The sequence below is a fragment of the Humulus lupulus genome, chromosome 9, assembly GCF_963169125.1.
Source record: "Humulus lupulus chromosome 9, drHumLupu1.1, whole genome shotgun sequence".
Classification (NCBI taxonomy): Eukaryota; Viridiplantae; Streptophyta; class Magnoliopsida; order Rosales; family Cannabaceae; genus Humulus; species Humulus lupulus.
In genome coordinates this window covers 103,351,623-103,368,955 of record NC_084801.1, presented here as the reverse complement: position 1 = coordinate 103,368,955, position 17,333 = coordinate 103,351,623, and positions in this window count along the sequence as shown.

Below are 17,333 nucleotides of genomic sequence, written 5' to 3'. Positions count from 1 at the left end.
GGTTTAGAGTTGGTTTTGGGACTTAGGATGGAGTTTGGGGTGATTTGGAGAGGTTGAAGCTCGGGAAAACGCGAAGGAAAAACCCAGAATTCTGGACTGCGAAGGCGTGCCGCGGCACGGGTTTTGTGTGCCGCGGCGTGGAGTCCCTGACTGATGGGTGCCGCGGCACAAGAAAGTGGTGCCGCGGCACAAGGCCAATTTCAGGATGTCACTTTTGGCAATTTTTGGGCCTTCGCTCCGAGGGTTCGGGGGATGTCTCCGGGGTATTGTTTTAAGGTCTTGGGGATTCCGAGAGTGTGGGATTGGTTCCGGGAAGTAGTTTTGGATTGGTTAGTGATAAAGGATGTTTCATTTGTGTTGTGACTAGGTCATTGGTGAGGCTCGGGATAGAGGACCGTGCTCGCGACTTTGGGGCATCGGAAGCTCGGGATACAGGTAAGAAAGCTGCACCTGAGTATGTGGTTAGGTTGGGACTAAGTGTTCCCTATGTTTGTATGCATTATTATGTGAATGTGATTAACCATGTGGTCACGATGGGACTAAGAGTTCCCAATATTTGTATATCATGTCATGAGATGGTGTTATTACGCCATGGGACATGCGATTACCAGCCTAAGGGTGCGGAATCATTATTTGCGCACTGGGGCGTGGCTCAGCCACTGGGAGCTGAGGCAGCTTATTTATCACTGAGCTCGGTTAAGCTGGCCAGAGTCAGTGAGTATTACACTGGGGGCGGCCCTATTGAGCCGAAGACAGTGTGTTAAATAGAGGGTGCGACTAAGGGCGCCAACCCTGAATGTTATTTGATGGATATGACAATCTATTAGTTATGAACGTGAATATTGTGCTATGAATATAGTTGATTAACTGTCTGGATGACAATTGTTATCACTACGTGGATAAGTGTTATGAACTGATGAATTTCTGATTATGCACTGTGGAATATTTGATTATTGATGTTAATCTTGCTATGTTATTATGCTTTCTTGCTGGGCCCTGGCTCACGGGTGCTACGTGGTGCAGGTAAAGGCAAGGGTAGGCTGAGTCAACCATGAGTTGGAGAGCTCTGGGGGCGAGGTGTACATTGTCAGCTGCTCGGCCGCCACGGTCGACAAATTGTACAGGAACGGAAACCTAAAATGTATATTTTTCCATTAGAGTGGCTTGAACTATTTGTAACTTCTAGAATTTGTTGTAACTAAGAAATCTAAACCCTGTTTCGAGTCTCCATGTATTAAATCGTCATTTTTAATGAAAATAGCCTGTTTGTAACCAAAATCTTTTTATTCCTACTCTGATAATGGTATAGAGTTTACACTTTGTCTGAATGACTTGATTAGCAAGTCTTGCACTATTTTAAACACACAGTGTAACGGTCTTGGTTATCCAGGGCGTTACAAGAAGTCTGCTACTGATGTGTTGTATACACCTGCAAGGATTCTGATTGTGGTTGGAGAATAAGAGGGAAAAAAGTCGAGCGATCGGAAATGTTTGAGATCACTGTTTATAATAGTGTACATACTTTCTCACTAGAATTGCGACAGAAAGACCACCATCAAACAGCACCTTCGGTCATTGGGCACCTTATCAAGAACAAATATGCTACTAATGGCACTAGCTACCCAGCAAACAACATAAAGGAGGATATGAAGAAAAATTTTGGGATCGATATGAGTTATATGAAGGCTTGGAGATGCAGAGAGAAGGCACTCAGTTATGTTAGGGGGACACCTAAAGAATCATACTCCAAGTTACCTTCTTACTTGTACATGCTACAGCAAATAATTGATTTTGTCACAGATGACGGTCGTTTTCTTTACTGTTTCTTCTCGCTTGGACTTTGTAGAAGGGGATTTACATCATGTTGTCCTGTTATATGTGTGGCCAACACTTTTTTGAAGTCAAGGTACGGTGGCCACATGTTGTTTGCTGTCGCATTGGATGCGAATAACCATATTTATCCAATTGCGTTCATGATTGTTGACAGTGAGAATCATGCTTCTTGGAAGTATTTCATGATGAAATTGAAGGAAGCCATTGGAGTTGTTGATAATTTGGCTTTTGTATTAGACCGACATGCTAGCATTATTCATGCTCTTGAGTTGGTCTTCTCGGATGCCTACCACGATGCATGCTACCATCACATAAGTATGAATGTAATTGCTAAGTTCAAGACTGATCATTGTCACAAGGATATGTGGAATGTGACATATGCATTTCGGAAGTCAAAATTGTGACGCCCCACATCACTATGGCTGCTTTCTGGAATGACGACTGGCCCTACAAACCAAGACAAGTTTTTCCAGCGTGCTTTGTCCTCACTCACACACTTCCTGGGAAAACTTCCCCGGAGGTCACCCATCCGTAGATTACTCCAGGCCTAGCACGCTTAACCATGGAGTTCTCAAGTGATGGGCTACCGAAAAGAAGATGCACCTTCCTGATATAGGTAGTACCCATCAATCCATTTAAGCCCTCTTCAACTGTGTAGTCCCATACCTACACAGTCTTAGAATCATTACACTTGACCTTCCCCAGGCGGTGTGGGATTGCACAGCTTACCCGGTCTTTCCCCTTACGGATCACGGGATTTTGACTGTCACAATCACCCCCCCTTACGGGTCCGACGTCCTCGTCGGCCACACTTCCGGCTGGGTCAAGGCTCTGATGCCATTATGTGATGCCCCACATCACTATGGCTGCTTTCTGGAATGACGACTGGCCCTACAAACCAAGACAAGTCTTTCCAGCGTGCTTTGTCCTCACTCACACACTTCCTGGGAAAACTTCCCAGGAGGTCACCCATCCTTAGATTACTCCAGGCCAAGCACGCTTAACCATGGAGTTTTCAAGTGATGGGCTACCGAAAAGAAGATGCACCTTCCTGATATAGGTAGTACCCATCAATCCATTTAAGCCCTCTTCAACTGTGTAGTCCCATACCTACACAGTCTTAGAATCATTACACTTGACCTTCCCCAGGCGGTGTGGGATTGCACAGCTTACCCGGTCTTTCCCCTTACGGATCACGGGATTTCGACTGTCACAAAAATTTCACAAGTTCTTCAACAATATAAAGCAAATGGATCCTGCCATAGTTCAATATCTCGAGGGTATTGGCTTCGATAAGTGGACTCGTGCTTACTTTCCTGGGAATCGATACAATGTAATGATAAGCAACTACGATGAAAGTTTCAACAACAAAACTAGAGATGCAAGAACCTTCCCAGTCACTACTTTTGTGGAATTCATTCATTTCACAATTCAGTCATGGTTTGCTACGCGTCGTGAAGAGGTAGAGAAGTGCACATCCAAATTAGTAACAATATATGAGAAAGATGTCTCACACATTGGTGATGAAGCAAAGTACTTGAAAGTCCATCCTCTTAGACAGTTCGAATTTCATGTGGTAGACCCAGAAGGTGATGGTGAGGTGAATTTGATGACCAAATCATGCTCCTGTGGCCAGTTTCAAATAATAGGTTACCATTGTGTTCATGGTGTGGTTGCAGCCATCCTGCGCGGTGACAACATTTACTCACTGTGTTCCCCATATTACACTACTGAGATGTGGAGGGAATCTTACAAATAAACAATTTACCCAACTGGCAACGAGGATGATTGGGAAGTTCTCGAGAACATACAATACATGCAAGTTGGGGTTCCTGTTGAAAAACAACCAGTTGGTCGACCAAAGAAGAATAAGGTGGGAAGAAGGAAGACAAATCGCTATCCTTCGAGTGGCGAAATCATTCGCAAAGAGCGCAAATGTAGCATGTGTGGTGGGCTTGGCCACAACAGGGCTACATGCAAAGCTAGGCTATAAACTCTTTTTTCCCATTTGGACTTGTATTAATAACCTATGTTGTTTTCTCTTCTTTTTTATTTGATTTTTCTTAAAAGTTATGTTAAGCTCAATGTAAACTCGATGAGCTCGATTGTTGCTCAACATTAACTCTATAGTAGCTCGATATGAACTCGATAATAAGTTTGTTAGCGTCTAAATTGACTTCAAATAACTCGATAATAGTTTGATAATGATTCGACATAACTCGATCGTAGTTTGATAATGGTTCGATATGGCTCGATATTAGTTCGATAACAGCTAGATAATGGTTATGAAAATGATATTACTCGATTGAAGTTCGATATTATTTCGATATAGCTCGATATTAGTTCGATAATGTTCGATATGAACTCGATAACAGACATATGAAAGTTACAAAAAAATGTGAACAAAAAATTGCACAATTAAAGACCTTGTATATATACAATCATCAAGGTAAAAACATTTGATGCCACAAGTTTGTGGTCCACTTGTTCCTGAACACCTCCATATTTTCATCACAGAAAGTTTCCAATGGAAGGCCGACCATTAGATGCTCAATATGCTTGACAGCATACACACCACAATCCCCACTGTAAAATAAAAGTAAACATTAAGTGTACATTACTATAATTTTAGTTAGAAAAAAATTTAGTATGAAGATGATGTTTGTTACCTTCTCTTTGACTGAGTGAGCTCGTGTTTCTGTTTGCGACGCCATGTGAACTGATGTGGCCTCTTTCCTGCTGCAGGAATCTTCAACATCAAGCCATCAGTGAATAGTTTACTCTGCATTAATAGAGAAGGAAGCAAAAAGCACCATGGATTCATAATTTCATCTAGCTTTGCGTCACTAATCACTGAGTTGTCCGAATCATAAACAGTGAGGGTCCAACTAGAAATAGAAGCCTCAATGGCAAACAAATGTTGTTGTCCATAGTTCTGGCACCAATATACATCCTCAACACCTCCCCAAGATGCCAGAAACTGCTGCTCGATGCCAGTCAACATGGACATAACGTCAGAATCCCATGTATACTTTGTTTTGTCGACAATTTTCTTGTACTGATCATATCAGGCAGGTATCACTTGTGAGAAATACATGTTCATCACAACTGCATTCTGTCGATATATATTGGGAAAATACTTGCAACGCATACAAAGCATGTGTTCTGCCGCATCAATATGCTACAAAGAGAGTACGATATAAAAAGTTAGCAAAGACCATCATAAATTGCTACTATCGAGCTCCATCGAGCTCACATCGAACTACTATCCAGCTCCATCGAGCTCACATCAAGCTAATCTCAAATAGTAAACAACAACCCTAATTTAACACCCATATCGAACTACTATCGAGTTCCATCGAGCTTACATCGAGCTAATCTCAAACACTAAACAACAACCCTATTTTAACACCCATATTGAACTACTATCGAGCTCCATCGATCTCACATTAAGCTAATCTCCAATAGTAAACAACAACCTTATTTTAATACCCATATCAAAATACTATCGAGCTCCATCGATCTCACATTGAGCTAATCTCCAACAGTAATCAACAACCCCATTTTAACACCCATATCGAACTACTATTGAGCTTACATCGAGTTCATATCGATCCTGAAAACCCCCCATCAAGCTCCTATCGAGCTCATATCGAGCTATCATCGAGCTCATATTGAGTCAATAAAAATAGAACTTGTAAGATTGAAAACAAAACATAATTTCTACCACTATCGAGTTATTGGGTATAAATGGCTTACCCCATCATTGAGCCACGACTGGGGTGTCTTCCACGTCAGAAACCACGCAGGACTGTGATTCCCAGTCTTTACATCTCTCAGGGTCTTGTTGGGGATGTCTCCAAGCAGCCACTTGGACATTGTCCTATACTATTTGCAATCTGGCTTCTTGAGAGGGTCCAACACCTGTGTAGCCTCCTCTTCTGGTGCAGTTGCATCAGTGCGAGGTCTTTTCCTCGTGGGATCAGTGTAGTCCTCAAACCAATCTGGCTTGCGTCTTTGGCGTCTAGTCCTCTGAAGCCGAACCCCGGCAACATCCTCAGGGTTGACGATAATGACTCCCGGAGTCCCAGCATCAGGTGTCACAATGATGGTAGGAGACGTGGTTGGATCATCAACATAGTCTAGAGGAATATCCAATGAATCTGAGTCTGAATCTACATTGGATCCCCTCGATTTCTCCTTAATAAACATTAGGATCTGACTGACTATGTCCAGGATCACTGACTGGTTCTTCAGAAGGGTCTCCTGTTGACCCTCAACTCTGTCCAACCGCTCAATCAAGTTGACGAGCTTAAGGGCTGAGGCTGAGGTTGGGGCTGGTGTTGGGGATGGTGTTGGGGCTGGGGCTGAGGCTGGGGCTGATATTGGGGCTGAGGTTGAGGCTGGGCCAACAAAAGGGGTGGGACCTGCAACCTCCTCCTCTGGGGCAGCATCATCAAATATCTTGGCTGCCTGAGAAACTATCTCCATGATTTTCTCAAAAGTTGTATCCTCCTCCTCATTAGCCTCCGAGGGATCCTCGCCAAGCCCAGGATAAAGAGGAATATCTCCCTCTGTCAACAAAAAATAATAGTCTTTTTCTGCCGGTCAAGGCTTCAACATCGGAAGGACGATAAATTGCAAACAACATAAAAAATTTGGTTAACTCAAATAATAATAAAAATAAGGATATATATAAAAATAATTGTTTAATGTCAATCAAATATAACTTACATTCTTCTTCGATAACATCAGTGAAATGACGGACTTGGTGAAATCCTTGTTCCTCCGATGTGACCAACTAAGCATCCTCGGGACCATGTTTCCCGAGCTCACAATAAACTCCATCGCAAGCTGCTGGATAGCCTCATATGCCTAGTACTGTAAGGCCGAGGCATAACCATACATACTGTACTTGGACTCTTGCTGCACCTTTTCATCCTTCTTGTTGTCATAGTTGGCCTTTTGCTTCACCATGTCCTTCTTACAAGAATGCAATAGCCTCCTATAAGAGTACTTCCCCCATGGATAGCTTAAGAAGTACTCTACATCCTCAACAATTTTAAGAATATCTCGCCATATGTGCAACTTGCCCTCTATGGCATTCATAACTCCCTCAACCAACAAACATAGACCAAGCTTGTACACATCTTCCACAACAGTACAAGTCTTGAAAGCATGGTCCAACTGTGAGAGCTTTACTTTCTCACCATCGTTGGAATACTCCTTTATCAATCGGTTGCTGAGATTCACTCTTCCAACTCTTTTGGTGACGGGAAGGTACTAAAATTCAACCCCATAACCAGGGCAAACTCTTCTATGCCGAATCTACAAGACTTCGACCCCAAGAAGAAATGCACCTCATCTTCGTTGTTGCTGGCAATTCTCCTTAATAGTAGTTGATGCACCAAGACTCCTGAGAAATTAAACTCCGAAGCCAAAAAATACTGCTTGAAAGGGGATTCCTTAGCCCTTTTAAGTAGCCCGAGCCCCACAAACCTAGTCTTAATGTGATTTAAAGTGCTACTTCCCTGATATATCACTTAACCAGGAAAGTGATCACTAAACGAAACAAGCAATTTAGGCATCTGCAACAACACATGAAAAAAAATTGGTAAGAAAACAGAATCAAATTTTTTTTAAAAAAATCATAAAAAAACTGAAATAAGTTATAATCGAGCTACAACATACCCTATCAAGCAACTATCAAGAAACTATCGAGCCTATCGAGAAATATCAACAACCTAAATTTATAGAGACTATCGAGCCAGTGTCGAGCCTATCAAGCTAAGCAGAACCTATCTACATAAATAACCATCGAGCTACAATCAAGTCTAATATCGAACCATTATTGAACCTATCGAGCCCTTGTAATCTAATACCATAGATGCATCGAGCATACTATCGAACCATTATCGAACCTATCGAGCCCTTTTTATCTAATACCACAAATCCATCGAGCTCCTATCGAGCCACCATCGAACCGTTCAAACTACCTTATCGAGCCTGCTATCAAACCATAATCGAGCCTACTGAGCTAGTTTCATATATTGCCATAGATCAATCGAGCTTCTATCAAACCTTCATCAAACCTATCGAGCTACTGGTTTAAACCTAGAAAAAATCGACAGACCTAAGAACTGCCATACCCATTCCACACCACCAGATTCAAAGGGATCAAAACAACAATAATGAGAATATGAGTTCAAGAATTTACCTTAATGAGAATATGGGTTCGATTGACGGGTTCGACGGGTTCGAACTTGGTTCGACAGGTTCGTTTCCGACGTGGGTTTAGAGCTTTGTTGCCGACGTTGGTTCGACGAGGTTGGGTGGTCGACTTCGGAGAAGAGATAGAGAGAGGGTGAGATCGATTCTGGGTTTTGTTTTTTGAGGTTTGCCTTCAGTTTGGGTTTGGGTTTGGGTTTGGGGGAGGAAGAGATTGAGAGCAACAGAGAGATAGAGAGTGTGAGAGAGTTTTTTTTTTTTTTGGGGGGGGGGGGGGAATTTTGGGTGGGAAAAAATGAGAGGGGTATTTTTGGTACTTGGTGAAAATTTAGCACAAATTTGAAAAACTAATTAGTAATTGTATTATTTAGTAATTATACACAATATTATGCATAAATAGTGAAATTTCCCTAATAAAACAGCAATTGGTTATAAACCAGCAAACCCAAAAATTAAAAATATATATAAGAATATGAAAAACTAAAAAATAAAATAAAAAAAAGACCCTTTGAAAAATAAAAGGAAGGATAAGAAGAAGAACCCTCCATGAAGAGAAAAATATTAAAATCAAAATTAATAAAACATATTAAATTACATTAATACAAGTTGTATGGCTTTTGTCAAAAGCCATGTCGTGCATAGAGATTGGCCTTCGCGAGCATCAAGACACATGAACGCCTGGTCACTGTCTCACACCTTAAACAGATTCACGAAAAAATTCGAGGGGTGAGAAGGCTTACTCACAAGAATGTATACATTCCCCTATAAGCCCTCGAGAAGACAAATAAGTCTTAATCTCCAGTCGATGGACCTCACAAGAACGGAGGTGGCAAGAAAGTGTAAAGATAGTAGCAGGACATGTGGTAGATCTCGAGGATCTTGTGGACACTGTACAACGCTCCCTGCCTCCACATCGTTTGACATAGGGCTGGCAATTTTCGATACGACACGATGACACGACTCAAAAACGACACGAAATAAATGGGTTTGGGTGACACATTTAATTTTCGTGTCATAATCGTGTCGACACGTTTATTAAACATGTCATTTTCGGGTCAACAGGCTTAACCCGAAAATGACACGCTTGAGACACGTTTAAGATGATATAAACATTTAATTTATTTATATTATGTTAATCGTGTCAATTTCGTGTCAATTTCGTGTCGTGTCATAATCGTGTCGACACGATAACACGAATTTCCACCCCTAGTTTGACAGTAGTACCCATAGGCACTATGCTCGACAACCACTGTTGTGCAATAACAGTGTAGACACATAACTCGACAAGCACTACTGTTTATAGTCTTCTACCAAATCGTGGGATCAGTGAAAAGTAATAGAGGTTTGTCCTTTTATTTCTTTTCCCATGCAAAAAGTTAGGGGCATTTATATAATTAATCATGTACCAACACACCTTTATAAAAGGAGAAAGATTATCGCTTGGAGAAGGTTTAGGACTAGCAATCAAAGAACAAGGAAATACAATGCATTCTTTTTGTTTTATTGCCATTGATACTCCTTAAAGCATTTCTAATATTTTTGTTATTATTTTGTTCTAACACTCAAAGTTACAACTAAACACTATAGTTAACAATTTTCATGTATTAACCATTTGTATTTGTCCGTGGGAAGATTTCTTAGAAATATTTTTCTGAACTAGTAACTTTCGAAGAAGAAGAACCCAGTTCTAGTAATGGTGAGGTTAACTTTCTTGCAAGATATGGAGATCCTGCTGGATGATACACAACTTCGTGTGACAGGAAAAGAGTCCCCAATTCTACACAAGAATGGGATTCCTCTTGTGGCGCCTCACATGAATGAGGGGGATGCCCCATTTGAAGACACAATACCCCAAGCACAGAGTTCTTACCACAGACCACTCCTCCATCCCCTCCTAGTGCGTGAGAAAGGGCACAATAGGATCCAGGGCCCTCTTCCTACACAAGAGACAAAGAAAGTCGATGAGTCAAAGAAAGTCGATGAGTGCACTTGATGAGCTCAAGCTCCCGAACCCAAAGTTGAGATGCTAAAATCAAAGAGCTATGCTTAAGGAAAATGAGGCTAGAAACTACTATTAATAATATGCGTATTGGGAAGTAATGACCCATTAAAAACAACTAATATAGTTTCTGGAAAATACATGGGAGACATCTTACTTTTGTTAACTAAAAGATAAAAAAAAATCCATATAAAAAAACTTTTAAATACTTAGTTTAGAAGCATGCGCATCCTTAAAATAAGATTACAATATTCTGCATGCGACTTCCACAGTCGGGCCACATGTACATTCTGCATGACAGACTCCAGCACTCACTTATCCGTCTTACCTTTTAGCTTACCTAAAACATGAAACAACTACGTAAGCAAAACACTTAGTAAGAACAACTTAACATACATAGCCTAAAGAAGAAAATCATGGAAACCTTAACAATAATCATACATATATTCAATCATAAATAGGATTCTAGAGAATCCAAACCCTAACATACAATTTCAAGAATGCGTGAACATCATGACAAACTTATGGTCATGCCCAATGTAGTGGAAAAAAATTATCTACAATTAAAATCCAACTAGTCAGCCAGACTAGCTCGCGAGACCCAATAAGCTAGTAAGGCCCCAAACCAATGTAAATGGGCCTGCACATATTGAATAAGCCATTCAAAAGGGCCAGCTGGCACCTAGGCCCGAGTCCGAGTGCATTCAGTCAGCCAAAGACGTTGAAGATGTCAAAATATCCGCTCCTCATTCCATGCAAATCGGAGGGGAACCACTGAGAATGGCCGAGAAGGGCGAGATAGACGAGAGGAGAACAGAAAGAAGAGGATGACTATAAAAAGACCCTTAGGGGTTGAAAAGAGGACATTTGATAATCACTTTAATCTCTTCTACTCTTTTATTAAGGCTACTCTCCCTCTGAGCGATCCCGTCAAGCAAGTCGAATCAGTCAGTCTGATCTGACCTCACCGGACTTGACCCAGTCGTTCAGTCCCGCCGTAGTCGCCACCGTCACTCTGACCATTCCACTACTCATCCATCCATCACTATTTCATTATTTACATCATAGTTTTATTACTTTCAATTGGCTTTCATTACAATCCGACTAACTTGAGCGTCAGAGTCCCTTTGGCTAACACCCCACCAGTGCTCCTAATTGAAATTTTGTCTCTCTCTGTTTGTTCTTGACAGGTTGCTGGTGTAACGCCTTGGATACTCCAAGACCGTAACCGTGGAATTTAAATAGTGCTTAACTCACTAAACGAGTCATTTGGTTATAAACGTACATCTAGGTATTATTAATAGGCTAAGGTGAAAAATCTTGAGTAAAAAGGAATGGATATATTTTATTTAAAACATAAAATTGTACATGGACCCATAATAGTGTTTACAAAGTTATTTACAATCTAAAATGGTCATTACAGTGTAAAATTTACAACCCGCCGACCTAAGCAGCAAAAATAGGGGTTAACCCCTAGTTCCTCTGAGAAACACCTTGGCCGTGGTGGTCAAGCGGCCGCATATGTACACATCGCCACCTAAGCTCTCCACTCAAGGCTGGGTGAGTTTTTCTTTCCCTTTACCTGAACCACATAACAACCATGAGCCAAGGCTCAACAAGAAAACTTAGTAATGCATGTATGTAATATCAATAAATGATTATGGTAATCATTATGGAGCTTGTAACCCTAATCAGATAAGTGAATAACAATAAATGATTCTGGTAATCATGCTGGGGCTTGTAGCCCTAATCAGATAAGTGACTAATGAGTCACACACTTGGTAGGTGACTAATGAGTCACGCACTTGGGCTTTCCACCCAAATAAGATAAGTGACTAATGCGTTACGACCTTGGGCTCCGCACCCTAAGCCATGTGACATTCAGTCACCTGAGCCTTTTGGCTCTAGCTCTATGTAACTAGCCTTTAGACTAGACAAGCGCTTTTAGATTTCATCGAACTTAGGGTCGCTCAAGCATTTCATGCTTATGGTGATTAGATCTAATCATTTCAAAATGTGTTAAACACATTAATGCCATTCTTGACTCTTAAGCCAATACCATACAACCAGTGCTCATATCGCCGCTGAACTTGACAAATAAGTCACAGATTCAGGATCAATACTAAGCACCATTGTCGTTCTCTGACTAATAAGTCATTTCCATACACAGATAAGCAAAGCTGCTATGCATTTACTATGCAATCAATGTCAATATATAGAGCACTCAACATGCATCATCAATAACCATGCATGTCACATACTGGGTGTGGTTTTCTTACCTCTCATTGGAGCAAGAAATAATAAAAGAACGACCTTTGAGAACGATCAGTCCTTAAGTTCCTTAGCGGTCACCTAGTTATAACCAATATGAAATCCCATCAATAAAAATAAATAAATAAAAGTTAATAATCTAAAACCTCACTCCCGGGACCTCGAATCATATTAAAACTGTTAGTAGATTCGATCCCGAGCCTTAGGAAACGAAATCCTGAGCCTAAACCCTTGAAAACTCCTCACTGGCACAAAAGGAATGGGTGGTCGCGACTTGGTCTAGTGAGTCGCGGCGCGCCCCCAAGACAGAGAGCAATCTGTCTAGTGTGCCAGGGGTGGGTCGCGACTAGGCCAAGCAAGTCTCGGCACGCCTGGCTAGAAGAGCTCAGGGGAGGCTCTGACTTGAGTCCAGATCGCGACTTGCTAGAACTCAATCGCGACTTGACCCCACAAACTCAGCTCCCCTGCCATTTTCTCAATTCAAACCTCAATCAAACCATCCCAAAATCAAATCCAATCATCAACACAGCATGTCCACTAGTTTAACCACAAAACTCAAGCTTTGGGTCATTTAAACCAAAATAACCACTTCTAAGATCAAAACTCTCAAGCTCAAGAACTAGCTTAAAAACAGAGAAAAACTAGAAAAACATGGCTGAAACCTTACCTAAATCACAGGTTTGAATCTTCTTCAGCTACTGATCACAATCTTAAAACCTCAAGCTTTGATTCCCTAGCTTGAATCCTCAATCTTGCTTCAAAAATTCAAAGGAAAAGAAGAGAATGAGAGATGATCGAGAGGTAGAAGGAAATGGCTCTGTTTTTGGCTGTCTAAAGCTTCTACAACCAGACACCTAGTTTAAGTATAACCCTTGGTCAAAAGATCAAAATACCCCCATGTCCATTTAATCCCTTAACAGCCACCCAAGGGCAAAGTGGTCATTTTCCACTTATCTCACTAATTATAATTAATGTCCTCCAATTCTCGTTATTCCCAATGTTCTCAAATAATAATTAAATCATATCCCATTATCCGTTCATTCCGGGTAATGTACTAAGCATCAAATTACCACTAGGCTCACCTCGAGCCTGGAAATTAATCCCGTTATGACCAAACCACAAATTTGCATTCTAAGATCGTCTCATGCCGAATAACTTGAAAAAAATCCACATTATAATGTGGTCTCATCCATAAATCATATACATGCACATAAATATTTAGATATGCCCTCAACAGGCCAAATTACGAAAATGCCCTTCTAATGATAAATGAACCCACATGCGTGCAATTATCATCATATAATCATGCATTTAATCACAATATGACATAATAAATCAATTATGGCCCTCCCGACCCCCTAATCCAGGCATTAAGCCACATTAGGGAATTTGGGACATTACAACTATCCCATCCTTACAGAAATTTCATCCTCGAAATTTACTTGAACAACTCGGGATGTTGACTCTGCATATCTGACTCCAGCTCCCAGGTCACTTCCTTGACCTTGCTATTCCTCCATAATACCTCAACCAAAGGTATAGTTTTATTCCTCAGGACCTTGTCCTTTCTGTCTAGTATCTGGACTAGCTGTTCCTCATAGGAGAGATCTGCCTTAAGCTTCAGTTCTTCATAACTCAAGATATGAGTCACATCTGATACATACCTCCAAAGAGCCGAAACATGAAATACATTATGCACTGCCGAAAATGCCGGTGGTAAGGCCAACATGTAGGCCACCTGACCAATCCTCTCCAGGATCTCAAATGGACCTACAAATCTAGGGCTTAACTTGCCCTTCTTCCCAAATCTTCTCACCCCTTTCCATGGCAAGACTCTAAGGAAAACATAGTCTCCTACCTGGAACTCCACGTTTCTGCGTTTGGGATCTGCATAAATTTTCTGTCTACTTTGAGAAGTAAGCATTTTAGCTCTAATCTTCTCAATGGCCTCACTGGTCCTTTGAACTACCTTAGGACCCAAGTATCTCCCTTCTCATGTCTTATCCCAATGAACGGGAGATCTGTATTTCCTACCATACAGCATCTCATAAGGTGCCACCCCAATGGTAGACTGATAACTGTTGTTGTAGGAAAAATCTATCAAAGGTAGATACTTACTCCAGGATCCACCAAAGTCTAGTATACATGCTCGCAACATGTCTTCTAATATTTGAATTATCCTCTCAGATTGTCCATCTGTCTAAGGATGATAAGCAGTATTGAAATTTAACTGTGTTCCCATGGCCTTCTGTAAACTCCCCAGAACTTGGAAGTGAAATTGGGGTCCCGATATGACACAATCGACCTAGGTGCTCCATGGAGGCACACGATCTCTCTCAGATAGAAATCTGCGTACTGGTCAACTGTAAAAGTAGTCCTCACTGATAGAAAGTGAGCTGACATGGTATATCAATCCACAAGAACCCATATTGAATCATGTTGACCTACAATTCTGGGTAACCCCACCACGAAATCCATCGTGATGTCTTCCCATTTCCACTCTGGGATATCCAGAGGCTACAATAGCCCTCCTGGCCTCTGATGCTCAGCCTTGACCCATTGACATGTCAAGCACTTAGCCACATATTCCACTACATCCCTCTTCATCCCAGGCCACCAATACAGTGATCTCACATCCTGATACATCTTTGTGGTGCCTGGATGCAAAGAGTAAAGAGTAACATGAGATTCATCCAAAATATCTCACCTCAAAGAAGTGTCTAACAGAACACATATCCAACCTTTGTATCTCAACAAACCCATATCAGACACTGTATAATCTCTGGACACTCCACCTAAAACAACCTCTCTGATCTTAATCAGTTGTGGATCACCCAGCTGACTCTCCTTGATTCTCTCCAACAACGTAGATTGTAGCGTAATGTTGGCCAACTGGCCCACCAGCAATTCTATACCAGCTCTGGTCATATCCTCTGCTAATTCTCTGGATAACAGCCTCGCACTAAAATTTGTCTCGAACCCTTTCGACTTAAAGCATCTCCTACTACGTTGGCCTTTCCTGGATGAAACAAAATCTCACAATCATAATCTTTTACTAACTCTAGCCAACGCCTTTGTCTCATATTCAAGTCTTTCTGTGTGAAGAAGTGCTTCAGGCTCTTGGGGTCAGTATACATCTCACACTTCTCCCCATAAAGGTAATGTCTCCATACCTTTAATGTAAAGACCACAACCACCAACTCTAAATCATGAGTGGGATATCTCTATTCATACTCCTTCAGCTGACGTGAGGCATAAGCAATCTCCTTCCCTGACTGCATCAAAACACAACCCAAACCCTAATGTGAGGCATCACAGTATATCACAAACTACTCCTGATCTGTTGGAAGACTCCGAACTGGAGCTATAATCAACCTCTGCTTCAGTTCCTGGAAGCTGTTCTCACACCTGTCTGACCATACAAACTTTTGATTCTTGCGTGTCAGCTCAGTCAATGAAGTGGAAATCTTTGAGAACCCTTCCACAAAATGTTTGTAATAACCTGCCAATCCAAGGAAACTCCTAACTTTAGAAGCATTATTTGGCCTTGGCCAATCTCCGACCGCCTCAATCTTGGCTGGATCCACTTTAATCCCCTCCTTACTGACAATGTGCCCAAGGAAAGTTACCTCAGATAACCAGAATTCACACTTCTTGAACTTTGCAAACAATCTGTGTTCCCTCATCTCTATAGAACCAACCTCAGATGCTGCTCATGCTCTGACTCTGACTGAGAAACTAGAATATCATCGATGAAGACGATCACAAACTGGTCCAATCCTTGAACACCCTGTTCATCAAATCCATGAAAGCAGCTGGGGCATTAGTTAATCCAAAAGACATGACTAAGAACTCATAATGCACATATCTAGTGCAAAAATCAGTCTTCGGTATATCTCTTTCCTTAACCCTCAGTTGATGATAACTAGATCGAAGGTCTATCTTTGAGAATACCCTTTTACCTTGCAACTGATCAAACAAATCATCTATCCTTGGCAGAGGATACTTGTTCTTAATTGTTAACTTATTCAGTTCTCTGTAATCAATACACATCCTCAGAGAACCATCTTTCTTCTTCACAAACAGAATTGGTGCACCCCAAGGTGAGAAACTAGGTCTGATAAAACCCAAATCTAACAACTCCTGCAGCCATACTTTCAATTCTTTTAACTCTGTCGGGGCCATTTTGTAAGGTGCTCTAGACACTGGCTCCGTCCCTGGTGCCAGTTCTATCACAAATTCAATCACTCTGTGTGGTCGCAACCCTGGTAAATCTTCTGGAAACACATCCAGAAACTCACACACTAATCTGGTCTCCTCTGGTCCCACTAGCATGGCTTGAGTGGTATCCACCACAGTGGCTAAGAATCCTATGCAACCTCCTTGCAATAGATCTCTAGCCCTCAAAACATATATCATAGGTATACGGGGTCCATGCACATTGCCAACTAATACAAAATGATCATCACCTTCAGGCTCAAAGGTTACCATCTTCCTTCTACAATCTATGGTTTCCCCATACTTCACCAACCAATCCATACCCAGAATCATATCAAAGTCAGTCATTGGTAATAAGGTCCCGAACCCCACAGCATAATAATCACATGGTCTACACAGTCTATCAATAATTCTACTAGCAACAAAAGAATGTGTAGCACCAGAATCAATCAAAATAGTATAAGGGGTTCTAGCACTAAACAGTTGACCTGTAACTACTGAGGGTGAAGCCTTAGCTTCTGCCTAAGTCAATGCGAACACTCGAGCTGGGGCCGAGCTGTCCGCCTTTTTGGGTTCTTCCTTTTTTGCTTTTGGGAAATCTTTCTTGAAATGTCCCACTGCCCCACATAATAAGTAAGCCTTTGACTTACACTCCCCCAAATGATGTCTCTTGTACCTAGGGCACTCTGGATAAGTCCTCCAGGCTTCACTGGTACCCTGGTGGCCCATTGTAATATCACGTGGTGGCCTATCAGGACCTGGAGTTGGGAAGGTATCATAAGCC